At 37.4% G+C, this 18,366-nt stretch overlaps 1 pseudogene; it reads left to right on the top strand.

The window, feature by feature from the left end:
- The first annotated feature begins 14,806 nt into the window (after positions 1-14,806).
- On the top strand, positions 14,807-18,035 carry LOC104870512 (annotated as a pseudogene).
- Positions 18,036-18,366: the final 331 nt, after the last annotated feature.

Genomic DNA, 18,366 nt, shown 5'->3' with positions numbered 1-18,366 from the left:
CTCTCTCTCTCTCTCTCTCTCTCTCTCTCTCTCTCTCTCTCTCTCTCTCTCTCGGTACCGGAGATGGAACTCCGGACAGTGAGCTAAATCCCCGGCCCCTTTTTTTTTTGTTGTTGTTGATGTTCAATTCTTAAACTGACTACAACATAAAAGGAAGATGGTGAGTAAAATAAAGATTCAAGTTTTCCATCCTTTTTTTTTTTTTTGGTACCAGGGATCAAACTCGGGATGTTGCACTTGCAAGGCAGGTGGCAAAACCACTGAGCTAAATGCCTGGTGCAAGATTCAAGCTGTGTACTGCAAATGTATCCACAGACGTCTATTCTCTTTACTAGCTCAAATTGTCATCTTTATTATACAATGATTCCACGATGATCTGAATCTTACAGCTCTAGCTCAACACTATCTCCGTCTCCTGCAGTTAACCTCTATTCCTCTAACTCTAGACAGGCTTAGAAATATGGAGATAAGTATATGCTAATCTAAACCATTCTAAGGGCTTGTATACTACATTCATTGGCCTCTTTAATATAATTTTCTTTAAGCTCAAGAAGCATAACTTTTAAATAGAAAACAGCAATATCAGTGTATTAGAATTAGCAATAAATGAGCAGTTCAAATATTTTCAACAAGTAAGCGAATATTCAACATGATGGCTTTGCTCATGAAACAGGAAAAAGGCTTACTCTAGTTTTAAATAATAGTAATATAATTTTAATAAGGTTGCATCTTTATGAGGTACATTTAAATACTTTCTGATCTTCCATATTATACTCAGCAGTTAAGCAGGTTTTTTTGTGGAGCTTTTGTAACCAGCTCATTTAACATTAGGTGTATCTCTTAGTTTAATTAAAACATCCCTCTTTCAGTAACAGTCAATTGTTTTCAGTTCGCCCATTATGTATAATTGTTTTCTTTGATCCATTCAAAACCTGGCTATTTTTCATGGTTAATTAAATCAACACTTGATCACTGCATTTAATGCTTAACTAAGTTTTACTTCTAGTGTTGCACACCGGGGCTTCTGCACATAATATATCTTGCAAGGATCCCTCACATTATTTGGTTACATACTGCCTGTAACCACTTGTCTTAAGAGGCAAAGTGTGTATATCAGGAATTCCAGCAGAGGGCAGTCAAGCAAGAATAATCATTTTTGTAAGAGGAGAAATTGATGATGATGTTTCCTGATATTTTTTTAAATCAAATTAACACCAGAGTATGTGTGTGTGATTGTATATGTATGTTTGGGGCTGGGGGTGGGTGGAACAAATCTATCCTCACCGAGCCAACTCATTTCTCACTTAACCTCTCTCTCAGCTGAGTAAGAGTCGCTGTGTGCACACGATAAGAGACAAGATATTTTCAAAACACTCCTAGTATTAAAACCAAAGCCATAAATTCTGTTATAACAACTGACATTTTTATCACATCTCACTTTGGCTTCTTTTATGTTTCATGGATTTTAAGAATAAGTTCATATCACTGAGGAAAGTAATCAAACTTTTGAAGAATACTACTTCTTGCCAAGAAGTTGTAAAACACATTTCAATTAAAAAGTAATAATATCAACAAAAATAAATTGGCGTCAATTTTCATAAGAAAAAAATTTGGAAGATATTTTCTCTATCCCTTTTAGGAAGACAGGAGATGGAGTTTCTCATCCCCGGAATGTGCAGTTATAACATGATTTACAGCTCCTCCCTGCCACTTCTGGCCAGTGAGCTCTCAATTACTTGTCGTGTTCCTTTTCATGGACCTCTTCTACTACCAACAACCAGAAGCTTTGTACTAGGGGTCATCTGGCCAGGGCTTTGGCAGTTCAGTTCCTCTGTCTCTTATATATAGTACCATTCTGGTAAATGTTTAACAACCAGCTCTCGAGGAGAAAAGAGTCCACATTCTTAGCTTGTGCCAATTTCCATAGTGTAAATGCTCACATGTAGTTGACTTCAAATGACATACTGGCCTGAAGTCACTGAATGCAGAGTGGAGAACCACCCTAGAGCTGCAAGAAATGTAAATAAATTCTCGGGCAAACCAGGAAGAGTTTTGAATATTTACAACTTTTTGTTTATATGTACATTGTAAGTTAGTAGGGTTGAATTTTTGATAATAGCCATGTTTAACAAATGACTCAAAAGTTAATGAAGGTTTAGCAGTGATTTCATGGGAACTGATAACTGATTTTACCACACATTGAACACATCAGACTTTCTGGAGCTTACATATAAGAGAAGCAAAACTACAAAACCTCCGACAGTCACAAGTGAGACCAATGTTGTTTTCATTTAGGGCATTTCATCCTTGATGCTCATAATTTTCTCAGCTCAGAAAATAGTACTTCATTAATGGAATGTATTGTTAACATTCACAATTTTTCCTATTAGGCGCATGTTTTTATATTTAATAGTAATTCATCTGTCACTCTCATGGTTTGTTCTGCCTTATCTGTGAACATCTGCTATTATTTAACTTTGTGAAAATCAATTCAACTTTTAATTTTATATAAAAGTATTTAAAAGTAAAACATCACACTCATAGAAGGAAAAGAATCATCATCTTTTATAAATGTAAATGATAAATACAAAATGTTAGTAAATTCTAGCAGGACACCATGGCTTACAAAACCTGTACATATTACGCCTGCTCTTTTTTTAGCAAAAGATTCTACGTCAAGTTATAAGATGTTAAAAGTATATTACCACCAGCTGGTCGTGGTGGCACAGACCTGTAATCCCCGCACTCAGGAAGCTGAGGCAGGAGGATCGCTGTGAGTTTGAGACCAGCCTAGGCTACATAGTGAGTTCCAGGTCAGTCTCAACTACATAGTGAGACCCTGTCTCAAAAACAAACAAAAAAAGTATATTACCACCTATTGATGATTTCTTCTTGATATAATCAGAGAAAATGAAACTATTAAAAAGAGATTTCTGGGGTTGGAGGTATAATCAGTAGGAGAGTACTTGCTAGCATGCACAAGGCCCTGGGTTCAATCCTCAACACAAGCAGATGAACCATTAAATGGAATTTCTCACTGTATGATTCAATATTGCTTGCTTTCATGTCTCTGTCCTTGTACATGAAATTCTGTAGAGCACACTCCAAAAATCACCCCCACTTTACCCTTGAGATACACATAGTCCTAGCTCTGAGTCCCTGTCTCAAAAAAAAAAAAAAAAAAAAAAGATTGCAGGTCTTATCAATTCTACTTTAAAGACAGGTGTTTTACTCTATGCATTTAAGCAAACTGCATAATCTCTGCTAATCCTAAATTTCCCATTTAGTTATTAAGAAGAATAAAAGCATGTATCATAGTAATTGACTAAAATGAAAGTGTTCACAAATGCTAGATGTTATTACTGCTCTGGTTGGAGTTGTAATTATTAATAAACTTAGCTATGTGGTTTCCCAGCCCATAGCAAATTAAAACCACTAAATTGAAAACAGACAGAGCCTACCTGGGATAAATACTTATGGCAGAAAAAAAAAATCAGTTAATTTCTGTTCATTCATTAGAAAACAACAGAATCATGGATAGTATGTTTTTTGTTTGTTTTTTAAGAGTGAGATGGAACCCTGGATGCAGAGTAAGGACAGCTGACATCTTTCAGCTGATCTTGTGAATTCCATTGACTATCAGATGGGATTTATAGTCAGGACTCAGGGTTATCAAGGAATTTTTAATTTATTTTCAAATATCTGTTCATTTAGGAAGGCTCATCTGTAACACATTTTATGTAAACATTTATATTAACATGCTTAACTTTATGAAGCTTGGTTAAATGTATTTGTGCTGTGACCACCAAACACAGTGAATATTTAAATTTCTATCATCTATTACAGTCATCTCGTCATGTCTGTCATTTGCTGAGGCGGTTCTGAAAGTCCTCTTGCATGAGGGGCCTCAGTTTAGCTGTTGTGGCTGCCTCAGCATCCTGAGTCAATCCAAAATGCTTACCTTTAATGGTCCTTTTGACTTGGGAGAAGACACGTACTCCGTGAAAAAGCGGATGAGGACCCACTGTGATGTTTTACAAGCCTACTTTTCCTTTGGGTGGCATTTGGCAGCAGAATTAGTTTTTATCACACCTCATAAAAGATACTCAGAAAAGGACTCCAGAACTGCTTCAAAGACGGGATGAGTGTGTGCGAGGAGAGGAGGAGTATTTGAAGGAGTTTAGTGGAAGAGTGTTTTTTATTGTAGTAAATTCTCTAAAAATTTAAACATTTGCTGTATATTCCAATCATACCTCATACAATTTGATTATTTTGTTTTGCAGGCATAGAAGATTGGAAATTATATATCAAAATCTTTATGATTGTTATGGCTGTATTTGTGGTTTTATGATTTCTGTGTACTTTTGTGTTACAATTTCTAAGTGTTCTTACAATAATATGTACTATTTTGAGTCCATAAACTTTAACTGTATTGGAAAAATACTCTGTAATTAAAGAGAACAACTTTATTGCTTCAGAAAGTTTGGTAATATCTGGTTCTGGGCTGGAAGTGTGGCTCAGCGGTAAATCACATGCATAGCACGTGGAAGTCCTCAACTAAATTCTCAGTGCCAAATACAGAGACAGCAACAACAGCAATAATAATGATAATTGCTTCTAGGGATGGCAATGATCAAATTGTTACTGTTAGATCTTCAAAGAGTATGCCATCTTGGACCCCCACCCCAACGATCTCATCTAACCTCAATTACCTCCCAGTAATGCCACCTCCAAAGACCATCAATGTAAAATTTGGGGGATTAAATCTTCCCACACATGAACTTTTGGGGGACATAGCTACACCATAATATCCGTATTCTTAACCAGTTCTCCGATGTCAGTATGTGGAGATCTTGTCTTTGTAGCTATTCAACTGACCACACCCCCATACTACACACAAACTCTAAGACCTCTACCAGAAGGACAGTCATCTAGTTGTTGACGCCCTTTGCAATGACCAGTGCTAGTAACTTATGTTAAACTATAGGATTTCAAAGTAACCCTTGTTTTTAGACTACCTCTAGTATACTTTTGCTAGGACCTTTTCTTTAACTCACCCATTTACTGTGAGTGCTAAAAATGCACCTAGATCTCTGTATTAGTGCAACTTTCCCAAGAATCAGAAATCAAGATGTGACTCAAAACCCAAAGATTTTTGTTAATGAAAATGTCTTTATTGAAGAAATTAAGGAGAACTTAGATGAGACTGGGAAGGCAATCAGAACACAAGTCATATCTGACTTCCAGTAAAGGCCCGAGGAAAGGAAAGCTGGTGAAGCATCCAAAATATGTGCACTCAAAGAAATTTAAACGAGGCTTTAAAAAAATTATTTATTAGTACACATTCGCAGCATGTTTGCATTCCTTCTGTGAAGCTGGTACACACACATAACATGAGCAGGTCTCACGCCAAACGCAGGACTCTCAGACTTCTGCTACAAGTAGCATGGATAAAGTGCAGCCTCAACCAGCACAGCAGTGGCTTCCCAGCTGAAAGCTGGGGCTGCTCTTTTGTTATACACCCTGTTGTGGGAGGTTTGAACGGTACAATTGCACAGCACCACCATCTTTACCATAATTCTCTATATTCCCAATTTTACTCGACCAAAGATTGATTCTGCTATTCAGTGTTTATGGTGCTGCTGATCTTCATTTAAGATCACATATTTTTGTTTGTTTTCTGACTTCATCCAGTTCTCAATTTTATCTTTACTTGGTCACATCTTTAATCTGTTTTGTAAATATGTATTTTTCCTCAAATTTTTAGTATGGTCACATTCTAAATTGCATTTTTATTACTATTTTAATTAAACATTTTACTTTGCAATGATTGTAGAGTGACGTGCATTCCTAAGACACAATACAGAGAGATGTATGCCTTATTCCAGGTTCTTACAATAGTAGCATCTTGCAAATCTATAGCACAATTTCACAACCATGACATATCCACAGATAGTCAAAGCACAAAGCATTTCCATTATTGTAAAGAGCCTTCATTTTTCACTTTCATAGCCACACCTATCTCCTGTTCCCATTCTTTCACTGATCTCTGCCCAACATAATCTGTTCTCCATTTCTATTATTTTTTCATTTTCACAATGTTATATAAGTGAATACATTCAGTGTGCATAACCTTTCCATACTGAGTTTTATCACTTAGTGTACATCATGCAAATTTATCAAGACCTCCTTTTTATTATTGAGTTATATTCCTTGGAATAGATGTACCACACAGTTTTCTCAACCATTTAACTAGTACTGAAGGACATCTGAGTTATATTCAGTTTTTGGTCATTATGAATAAAGCTTCTATAAACATTTATGCATAGATTTTTATATGAACATAAGTTTTTATTCTCTGGGATAAATGCCCAAGAATGTAACTCCTGAGTTGTATGATAGTTACATATTTAGTTTCTAAAGAAATTACCAAACATTTTTTGAGCATGGCACTACCAACTTATATTTCCACCAGCAACATATGGCTGATCCGGTTATCCAGAACTTGTACAGCATTTAGTGTTATCACTATTTTTCATTTCAGTTATTCTTATGAATGTGTAGTAGGGTGATATCTCATTGTGGTTTAAACTGCTTTTTAACTAATTAATGACTAATAAGACACTTTTCATAAGATTATTTGCCATCTGTACATCTTTTTCAGTGAAATTTTTCTTCATCTAGTTCCTTTTGAATTGCTTACTTAATACTGAGTGGTGTCAGTTCTTTATGTATTCTATATACTAGTCCTTTGTCAGATAATGATCACAAACATTTTCTCTGAGTGTGCAGCTTCAATTTCCATTCTTTTAACAGGGGATTTTTTACAAAGTTTTGTGGTTGTTTTGATGAGGTCCCAATTCTCAATTTTTTCTTTTATGCTTTTTTTATGTTATCTAATAATTTTTTACAGTCTTAAAGATGCCTTCAACATTTAAGCTTACTGATCTAGTTTAATGTAATTTCAATATAAGGTATGAAACTGTGATAGTGCATCTTTTTGTTATTGCTTTTTAATTTATTGATGCCCAGTTGCTTTAGTAGCATTTCTTAAAAGAACTTGCTTCACTGAATTTTTTTTGTCATTTTCAAATGCCAGTTGGGTCTATTTATGTAGTCTATTTACACTGGGATATATATTCGATTTGACGAATCTACATAACTGTTCTCCCATCAATACCTCACAGTGCTGATTTCTATAGTTAAATGCACTGGGAATGGGGTGAACATATTCTTTTTAAAGATATTCTCCTTTTAAAATACTTTTTTGAAATAATCTCAAAATACATTACTCTTGTCTGTATCTACAAAATTGTTGTTATAAGTTCCTTAAATATTTCCTCTAGGTTTAGAATTATATCACAGAGTGTTTGGATTTTTGCTCATTCACTCAGCATAATTTGAAAGAAAAACTGAACATCTATTATTTTATTCATGCTTTTTGCTCAGAATGGTCTTACTTTCTGAAGTTCCAAGGCTGCTTTTCTTACTTTTGGTATTAAAGAACTTAATTTACTTGATGGTTTGTCTGTTGGGACAAATTCTCCTAGCTTTTCTTATCTGAGAAGATCGTGACATTCCCTACATTCTTGTAGGTCATTTTCTGGGTGTAGGATTCTGGGTTGCAAGTTACTTTCTTGTAGCATGTGAAAAACACTATCCCACTTCCTGCTGGCCTCTGTGATTTCTGATGGGAAAACTACTTTCATTTGAATTGCTTTTCCACATAGTTAAGGTGTCATTTTCTCTGTCTTCATTTTTTTCTTCCTCTTCACTTTTAAGAAGTTAAGATATGACGTTTTCTATTATATATTTATTTGGACTTATCTTTTGATAGAGGCTTTTCTCAGCCTCTTCCATCAATAGGTTCACAGCTTTGCTAAAGTGAGAAAATGGGCCATTTCTTCAGTTGTTTTTTCAGCACTACAATATTTTTCCTCTCGTTTCAAGATTCCACAGATGTGAATATTCAATTTTTGTCATAGATCCAAGGGTGTTTCATAGTCTCTTAATATTTCCATGTGCACATATTCTCTGTTCTGATGCAATCATTTAAATCCAGTTGGGTGCCTCTCTGTAGCCTATTCAGTGAGGAAATCCAGAGGCCCAATGAGTCCCGGCCTGTATTGGCTGCACAGTCATAGATTTGTTGGCATGTTTGCCTAGAAAGGAGTAGTTATTGTCTAAAGACTTTTGTCTGGGTAGGCTGCCTCTCTTCTGGTCATTTGGTAAGGAGAGCAGGATGTTTTCTTAATCTGTGTTCATTAGCATTTTTGGTAGCCAGCTTCTTCTGCTTGTAATCGGGGAGATAACAAGGGAATTCACTCTGGTGTTCTTCCTCAGCTCCCTAAGGCCAGTCTTTCCTCTTCTTTTTCTATACCTTTTGATCAGCTTTTAAAATAGTGTTCAGATCTGTACCCGACCCATGTTGCCCTCCAGGGTCAACAGACACAGGCCTTGAAGAGGGCATTTTTTTCCTTCTTTTCTCCTTCTTTATTTCTTGCTTTTCCTTTTCTTTTCTGTTTTTGTTTGTTTGTTTGTTTGTTTGTTTGTTTTTGGTACTGGGGATCAAACACTTGCAAGGGAGGCGGCAGAACCACGAGCTAAATCCCTGGCCCTTATTTCTTGCTTTTCTTGTCCCTGTTTTGGTCCTGTTTTTTACTGATTGTTCTCATATTTATAGGAATGAGAATACAGTTTCTGATTTGTTCCTTCCTTCTCTCTTTTCCTCTTGTCTTCACAAGTTTCCCAAAGTTCACATGATCTTCCTGTGTCCTCTAATCTTACTTCTAACCTTTCCCTCTCCTTCTCTATCTCTACCCTGTCAACTACTTCTTAATCTCCCCAGAGGGCAAATTCACTATACTAAAGGGCTACTTACTGCAAATATATTTCTGATTGGTTCTAGATTCTGATATATAACTACAAGTCTGGTCTGTATAGTTACCACAGTTTGTCATATTCTAGGCTGTGTTTGATGCTATTGATGATGCTAGTTGTATTACTTTGGCAACAGTGATGTGATAGTTTTAGTCAGTTGTCCTACCTGGTATAACAAGATTGAGATTATCTAAGGGCCATAACAGACTCAAAACCCAGTAGCCAACTAAACCAGGAAGACAATCCAAGAAGTAGCCATTCCCTAAGGGTTCTAAATACTACCAATAAAGATGCTCACAATAAGCATTTTAAAAGCAGTAACCTAGGAATTAAACCAAAAACATCATCATCACCACTACCACCACCAACAATAATAAAAATAGAAATGGGAAGACACTTAAACAAGACTTAATATGAGACTTCCAGATTGCCAAAGGAAACTCCAAGGGACAATGAGATGGAACAATCTGAAACTCAACCATCTGGACTCCCTGAACTGGCAACAAAAGAGGATCTCAAAAAAAATAAAAATAAAATAGGAAAAAATTTCTCAGATAACAAAAGGCATGGTTAACAACACACAGACTAAAAAAAAAAAAAAAAAAAAAATAGAGGCACTAAGGAACATGACAGAATCCCAGTACAGGAAAGAATCAAAAATACATTTAAATAGATATCCAGGAGATTAAAAACTCCATTGAAAGTTTATGCAGCAGAATGAGCCACTGTGAGGACAGAATATCAGATATAGAAGACAAACTTGTGATTAATGATCAGGAAAAGAAATATTTTTTTAAAATAGCAAGGGATCATGAGGAATCAATGGAGCAGCTGCTAGATGATGCAAAGAAGAATAACATACAACAGATCATAGTCAGTGAAGAAACAAGAGAGAGGGCAAACAACATAATGAAAAAGAAAAACTGTTCAGAGAAGTAATGGCACAAAATTGCCATGAGAATTTCTCATACAGATAAGTAAGCATGTGGAACTCCAACTAGCCATGATTAAAAAAAAAAAAATCTACACCTAGGCACATAATAGTTAAGATTGCAGAAACCAACAGAAGAACAAAATTCTACAAGCAGTTAGAGAAAAGAAATAAATCACATACAAAAGAGTGCCCATCAGAACCACAGTGGACTTCTCAACACAAACCCTCAAGTGAAGAAGAGCCTGAAGTATTTCAAGCCATAAAAGAAAACAATCTCCAACCAAGATCAGTGTACTCCGCAAAACTATCTTTCAAAATTGATGGAGAAATAGGACACTTTCATGACAAAGAACATCTAAGGAACTTCATGAATACCAAATCATCACTCAAAAACATTTAAAATAATATCCTAGGAAAATACAATTAGGGTCACAACCACATAAACCCAACAAAATCAATCTACCAGGCAAGATAAAAAAAATAAATGCAAAGGGGGAAATCCAACCAAAGGAAAAGGTCAATAAGGATAAGACAATACGTGTCAGTTATAACCATCAATATTAATGGTCTCAATTAACCAATCAAAAGAAATATATTGGCAGAATGGGTCAAGAAGCAAGATCCAACAATATGCTGCATGCAAGAAACACATTTAATTAAAAAAAAAACCTCACAGACTGAAAGTTAAAGGGTGTAAAACAATACAACATGCAAAGGAAACTGAAAAAAAGCAGGAGTAGCTAACATATTTTCATATAAAATGGATTTCAAACCAAAACTAATTAAGAAAGACAAAGAAGGCCAATGTATTATTGTAAGGGAAACAAACCAAAAAGAAATGATAATCATAAATATATATGCACCAAATATAAGTGCATCCAACTATATAAAATAAATATTAATGGACATAAAAATGAAATAAGCACTAATATGATAGTAGTGGGGTACCTCAATACTCCACTGTCACAAATAGATAGATCAACTAGGCAAAAAATAAACAACAAAATACTAGAATTCAACCTAACTCTTGAACAAATGGACTTAACAGATATTTACAGAGTGTTCCATCCTACAAAAATCAAAATACACATTCTTTTCAGCTGCACACAGGTCATTCTCCAAAATAGAACACATAATTGTTCATAGAACATGTTTAAGTAAGTGCAAAGGAATTAAAATTCTCCCCTGTATATTGTCAATCCATAGCATAATGAAATTGGAGATCAATAGCAAAATAAACCACAAGAACTTCATAACACCATAGAAATAGAACAGCACACTCCTGAACAACCAATGGGTCACAGAAAAAATTAAAGACGAAATCAGTTTCTACAATTAAATGACAATGCTGGTACAACATTTCAGAATCTATCCGTAGAACACAATGAAAGCAGTCTTACAAGGAAAATTCACAACAGTGAATACTCATACTAGGAAAACAGAGCAAGTTCAAACAAACAAACTAATGCTGAAATTCAAGCTTATAGAAAAATAAGAGCAAGATAAACCCAAAGCTCATACAAAAGAGAAAATTATAAAGTTCAGAGCAGAAATCAGTGCACTAGAGACTAAAAGAACAATACAAATAAATCAAAGAAGAAAAAAATTGGTTCTTCAAAATAATAAACGAAATTGACAAACTCTTAGCCTAAACTCTTAGCCAACTTTATCAAAAAAAGGAAACAAAAGGACCAAATCCATGCAATTAGGAATGGAAAGTATGAATTTACAATGGACATAGCAGAAATCCAGAGGAAAACACAGAAGAAATGGACAGATTCTTTGATTCATATGAATTACCAAAGTTGAATGAAGACTTAAAACTTCTACACAAACAAACAAAAAAGTTCTAAACAGTCCACTATCAATCAAGGAAATTAAATACATAATTAAAAACTTACCAACTAAGAAAAGCCACAGTCCTGATGTTTTGCTGCTGAATTCTACAAGAAATTTAGAAAAGAACTATTGCCACTACAGCTAAAACTCTTCAACAAAATTGAAAGGGAAGCAATACTCCCAAATTCATTCTTGGAAGCAGGCATCACCTTGATCCCAAAAGCAGAGAATCACTGAAAAAGAGAATTATAGGCCAATCTCCCTGTTGAACTTAAATGCAAAAATCCCCAATAAGATACTAGCAAACAAGATAATCAAGAAGATCTTACACCCTGACCAAGTGGGATTCATCCCAGGGATGATGGGATGGTTCAACATACACAAATCAACATATGTAAAATACTATATTAATAAAGCCAAAGACATAAACCATATGATCATTTCAATAGATGCAGACAAAAGCACTTGACAAAATCCAACACCTATCCATCATAAAAACCCTACAGAAAATTGGAATAAAAAGTATTTATCTCAAACTGACAAAAGCCACCTATGAAAAGTCAACAGTCAACATCATACTAAATAGTCAAAAAATGAAATCCTTCACACTAAAATCAGGAACAAGATAAGGAGGTCCACTATCAACGCTCCTGTTCAATATAGCTCTGGAAACATTAGCCATAGCAATTACACAATAGAAAGAAATAAAAGGAAATAGATAGAAAATGAAGAAGTTAAATTGTCTTCATTTGCAGATGATTTAATATTTATATAGAAGACCCTAAGAACTCCACAAAAGTTTTCTAGACTTAATAACCAAATTCAGTAGAGTAGCTTGATATAAGGTCAATACACAAAAATCAATAGCCTTTCTGTACACGAACAACAGACTCACTGAGAGAGGAATGGGAGAAACAGCTCCTTTCACAATAGGATCCCAAAAAATGAAATACCTAGGAATTAATCTATTGAAATAAATAAATGATCTCTACTGTGAAAATCATAGCATTCTGAAAAAAGAGATTGACGAGGATATCAGAAAATGGAAGGCGTGCCTTGTTCCTTGGTAGGAAGTCCCAATATAGTGAAAATGGCCATACTTCCATAACTGCTATATAGTTTCCATGCAATCCCAATTGAAATTCCAATAGCATATTCCATAGAACTTGATAAAATAATCCAAAATTTCATTTGGAACAAGAAGAAACCTACAAGAGCAAAAGAAATTCCAGGCAACAAAGACAAGGTAGGGGATACCACAATCCCCAATTTCAAACTATACTAAAAAGCTACTGTGATTTAAAAAAAAAAATAGCATGGTACTGGCAAAGAAACAGAAATGCGTATCAGTGGAACAGATTAGATGATGCAGAAATAACTCCAGACATACTAAGCCACCTCATCTTTAACAAAGGAGCTTAACAACCTTATGGAGGAAAGACAGCCCCTTTAATAAATGGTGTTGGAAAAATTGGGTTTCATCTCACCAAAAATTAAAACTAAACCTATATCTCTCACCATGCACTAAAGTCAAAATGGATTAAATATCTAAATATTAAAACAGAAACACAAAATCAGCTAGAAGAAAGATTCAGTAGAACTCTTGAAAACACTGGCATAGAAAAAGACCTCATGAACAAAACCTCATTCAAATGTGAACTAGCACAAAGAATCAAAAACTGGGATCTCTGGCCATGGATTTAGCTCAGTGGTTCCGCGGCCTGAGTTTGATCCCTGGTACCAAAACCAAAACAAAACAAAACAAAAACCTGCAATCTCATCTTATTAAAAAGCTTCTGCACAGCAAGAGAAACCATCAACAGCATGAAGAGACAACCCACAGTGTGGTGAAAAAAATTTTCCAGCTGTTCTCCAGACAAAGGTCTACTATCTAGAATATAAAAAGAACTTTAAAAAATCAGACTTCCCATATTTAAAGACCCAATCCAAAAGTGAGCATCTGAAAAGAACAGACATTTCTCAGACAAAGAAGTAGAAACTAAATATATGAGAAAATGTTCAACATCTCTGGTCATTCAAGAGATGCAAATGAAAACAATGCTGAGATTCTACCTCATTCCAGAAAGAATAGCTGCTAAAAAGAAATCAACCAATAACAAATGCTGGCAGAGTTGCAAGGAAAAAGGAACCGTTTTCCATTGTTGGTGTGAGTGTAGACTGGTGCAACCTCTGTGGAAATCAGTATGGAGATACCTCAGAGAACTAGGATTACAGGTCGATTTTACCCAGTTATTCCCCTGCTGGGTATCTTCCCAAAATAATTAAAAGAATCATACCACAGTAATATATGCACACACATGTTTATCATGACACGGTATGACAAAATTTGGAAAGAGCCCAATTTCTGACCAACTGGTGACTAGATAAAGATGATGTGTTTTTTTAAACAAAATGGAATACTATTCAGCCATAAAGAACGATAAACTAGAGATATTTACATCTAAATTGATGCACACTGAAGGCATTCTCTTCAATGTAATAAATAGGACACGCATGTAAATATAGAATAGTTTCTCTGGTGTGAAAAACTGAAAGTATAAATGAGGATCAAAGTGTACAATAATGTGAAATAGTAAGAAAAGGTTTAAAGCAGAGGGGAAATGGGGGAGTAGGGGAAAGGAAAGAAGGGAAAGAAATAAATATAAGAAAAGGAAAAACCAGAAACAAAGTCTATGTAAATAGGGAGGGGTGGAGGTGTTGAAGGGAAGGGAGGGGAATAAGAACCAAGCTATATCATGTAAAGGTACAGAGGCCCAGAATGAATGTCATCATTCATTGACAATGAATGCTCATCATCATCATGTACCAATAAACTTAATGAAAAAAATTGGTTTCCAGTTGCAAAGTCTGCATTGGGTGATGCACATGCCTGTGGCCCTCTTCCCTGCGTGAATACCAACGCAGCCATCTTCCCTGCTCGGACACGTAGTTGTGGCTAACTCTAGCTGAGATGGTGGCTGCTGACAGATGGGTACCCTTTCTGTGAAGCACTGTCATGTGAGATTTAGTGTACTCAGTGCTGTACGGTATAACTCAGTGCAGCACGGCTCCAAAGAAAAGCAAAGAACGAGCATCATAGTAAAAAGAAACCCCAGAGCAGTAATGAAGGGGATGAGAATGTGCGAAGCAGTAATGTCGGTAACAAGTAAGTGCAGTCTGAGAGTGGTAAGAAGGTTTCAAAGAAAATAACCATGTAATTGGAGGAGGAAACTGCAGAAACCCAAAAGCGTGGTATTCCTGTGACTGACCTGGCCTTAGAGTTCAAAATGGCAAAGTTGACAATCTCGCCTATCTTGAAGAATAAAGATGCCATCAGAAGAGATGTCAATCAGGCAGAGGACACAAGTGCTACAAGAGGTGGGAAAACTATTCTCAGTTTGTTCAAATGAGAAACAGCTGACAGGGGATAGCATTAGTGAAGCTATGATCTGTGAAAAAGCCAGGAAGTTGCACAATGATTTAGTGCAAGAAAACTGCTCTACAAGTACAAGTGATCAATTTAAATTCACCAGGGCCTCTTTTGGTAAATTCTGCAAGAAAAGTGGCCTCTGCGGTGTGATAAGATACAGTGAGGTGGTCTGTTTCCATCATGGCAACTGGCCGGGCCCCCTGGGAGTGCCCCAGATTCTAAACCGAGGGCCTCCTTCAAACACACACCTGTAGTTTGCTTGCTATGCTACGGGAGATGTCACAGAGTTAAAATTGCAGATAACACCAGAAACTCCAGGAAGGATCCCTGTCTCAATCCTTTTGAAAGCCCAAGTATTATTCTAATCTCCATGAACACACTCTTGCCAATCCCGCTGTTTTTAAATCTGTAAAATTGCCAGTGTTAACATAAATAGTGACTCTCTGCTTGGAAGAGAGCTGACCGTTCGCCCTGAAAAAAAGTAATGCTGCTTGTCAGACACTGCTGTCTCTTCCTGTGGATTTTACCTTAGAAAACGTATTAGGTGACTATTTTAGAGCTAGTGAATTTGCTGATGAGTCTCCTGAAAATCTCAGTTTTTCATCTCTCAGAAGAAAGCTCTTTTTAGATGGGGAAGGAAGTATCTCTGAGTTCTGTCAGCTTTGCCTTCAAGTCCTCAGAGGAGGGTCCGAGTCCCTTGGGGTGTTTTATTCAATAGATTTATCTCCTGCACGGTGTGGAAGCCCTCTGCAGATACCAGGCTCAGGGCAGTTTTCTTCCAGTCCTCCTCACGATGGTGCAAAAAAGTAGTTTGGGAAGCATAACCCGTCCTTGAGCTATTTCTTCACCCACTTTATCACCAGTAGAACTTCAAAAAGCAAAGACACCACTCTCAGAACAAAGGAAGTGTACTTTTCACTCTCCAGATGCCTGGTCTGGAATAAATTCTAATGGAACTACTAATCCGTGTATCCTAAATCCTTACATAGACGGCTGCTCACCACTTGAAAATCGGTCTCCTATGAGACTGGAGATGGACAGAGGTGGGACTTCATACCGGGCCTTGCTGATCCAGATTCCTTCTGCTCTGAGACTCACAGTGAAGAGGAGGAAGATAAGGAGAATGTTCCTGTCCCCGACGTCTCTTCCGGAGGAAGGGATGCTGCGGGAGGACCCCTGCTGTGTCTACTGCCCAGCTTCAGCCTGGCTCTGGGAAAGAACTTGCCCTGCAGGCTGTTGAGAGCTAGAAGAAACAACTGCGGACGTGGTTGATCCTGCAGAGGCAGCAGATGAGCACATTTGGATTAGGGAGCCAGCTGATGAGGGGAGCTCGCCTGTGCCTGACTGCGTGCGGAACTGCCTTCAGCGTGGAAAACTCTGCAAGTGCGCTCTGTCACCCCCTGCGGAAGCAGTGCTCGCTCTCCCTTGTGGAAGCAGGAACAGACAGGCGGACAGTGGCTACAACCAGCAGACTGGTGGAAGCCACACCCTGGACACCCCTGGAGCAGAACGTTACTGCAGAGAAAGTGACGTGGAGCCTTTCAAAGTTGAGACTAAATTTCTAGTCTGTAATACGAAGTAAAATCACAGAACGGAGGTGTTGGGAGAAAATCCCAATCCAACTCGGCGGGGCAGGCCTCAGAGTACCTGTAAGAAGCAGAGTCCTGCTGAAGCTCATCACATATATTTTGGCAAAGGATCAATACTGTGATGGCAACCGGGAAAGAAGTGCTTCAAGCAGCATCCTTAGCTTTTTTTCTTTCCCTCCTTAATGTGAAAAATCAAGGGCTTAGTGACAGAAATAACAGAAAAACTCCTACAACATGAAGTCTCTGAAATACAGTTCTTTTCATCAATAAATATTTTCGTATGTATCTTGAAAGAATAAACAATCAAACAAATAACAAAAGGAGATATGGTGAGGCTTCCAGTTCTGACAAGGTCACCACAGAAACCTACAAGAAAAAATTTGCAAAATTCATGAAGGCAGAAGGATACGTAACTCAACAAGTGTAGAGCTGCAGTGAAACAAGGCTCTCCTGGAAAAGATGCCTAACAGAGCCTGTATCACACAGGAGAAAAAAAGCACTGCCAGGGCAGACTCCGAGGGCAGACTGACCCTTTTGCTGTGTGCCAATGCAAACACCGACCTAAAGATAAAACCACTGCTGGCGCACCATTCTGAGGCCCCAAGTGCTTTCAAGGAACAGAATACGAACAAATCCAGACTGCCTGCCGTGCAGAGGGTCAGTGTGAAAGCTTGGGTCACATGGCAGTTGTTCACGGACTGACTGCATGAGGTGTTCGCACCCACCATGGTCTTTCTGACCATCACCTGCCTGAAAGGTGCTTTCTTCTGACGGACAATACCCAGGCCCACTTTCCAGCCTTAGTGGATGATACGGACACTGAGTGTGACTTCACAAAGGTCACCCCAACCCCCACGACACCTCTTCCGTAGCTCACAGACCAGCATGTGATCTGTAACTTCACAAAGCTGTATGCAAAGGCCCTCTTCACCAGGTGTTTTAATGGGGAGACGTACTTGACTCTGAAAGAGTTCTGAAAGAAGCATTTCCGTGTCCTCTACACCATCAACCTCATCGACACAGCCTGGGAAGTTGTCATGTATAGCACTTTAAATTCATCCTGGAGGAAAATGTGGCCAGAACGTGTCACTGAATGTGACTTTGCAGGTCTGGGGCACAAGGAGTGGAGGAGATTATGTCCATGGGCAAGAGTATAGGTTTGGATTCGAATGATGCGGATACAGAGGAGCTGACAATGGAAAAACTTGCTGAATTCCAGAGTGAGCACCAGAAGGCACTTGTCACAGAGCATTCTACTAAGGAAGAGGAATACAGATCAGAAGTCAACTGTGATGTGATAAGATCCATTACGGAAAAGAGTGCCAGGATTTCTTGGAGGGGCACCATCGCAACACAAATATAAGGAACAGAATGTTGAATCTGATGGACAAAAACATCTCTCATTTTCTGAGGGTTATGCAGGGTAGGAAAAAACCAAATGCCATTGGGCATAGTTTTCATCAAAACTGACCCTGCAGCTAAAATATAAAGAAGAGAGGAAACCTCTAAAGGAGAGCTCCCTGACGTCCTTATGGAGCAGGACTCCCCTCCCAAAAATAACCTCCTCCCCACCCACCTTCCTGTCCTCCATGCCAGACAAGGTTAGTGTTCTCTGTCTTTGTTTTGTACTTTACCTTGCTTCCATTTTTTGAGGCTAAAAAATACATATGGTTCAGAACATATGAACCATATAT

Source organism: Fukomys damarensis, unplaced genomic scaffold (assembly GCF_012274545.1).
Source record: "Fukomys damarensis isolate Sample0158 unplaced genomic scaffold, DMR_v1.0_HiC HiC_scaffold_28, whole genome shotgun sequence".
In the NCBI taxonomy this organism is placed as follows: Eukaryota; Metazoa; Chordata; class Mammalia; order Rodentia; family Bathyergidae; genus Fukomys; species Fukomys damarensis.
The sequence above is the reverse complement of the archived record's forward strand: the minus strand, read 5'-3'. Positions and strand labels throughout refer to the sequence as shown.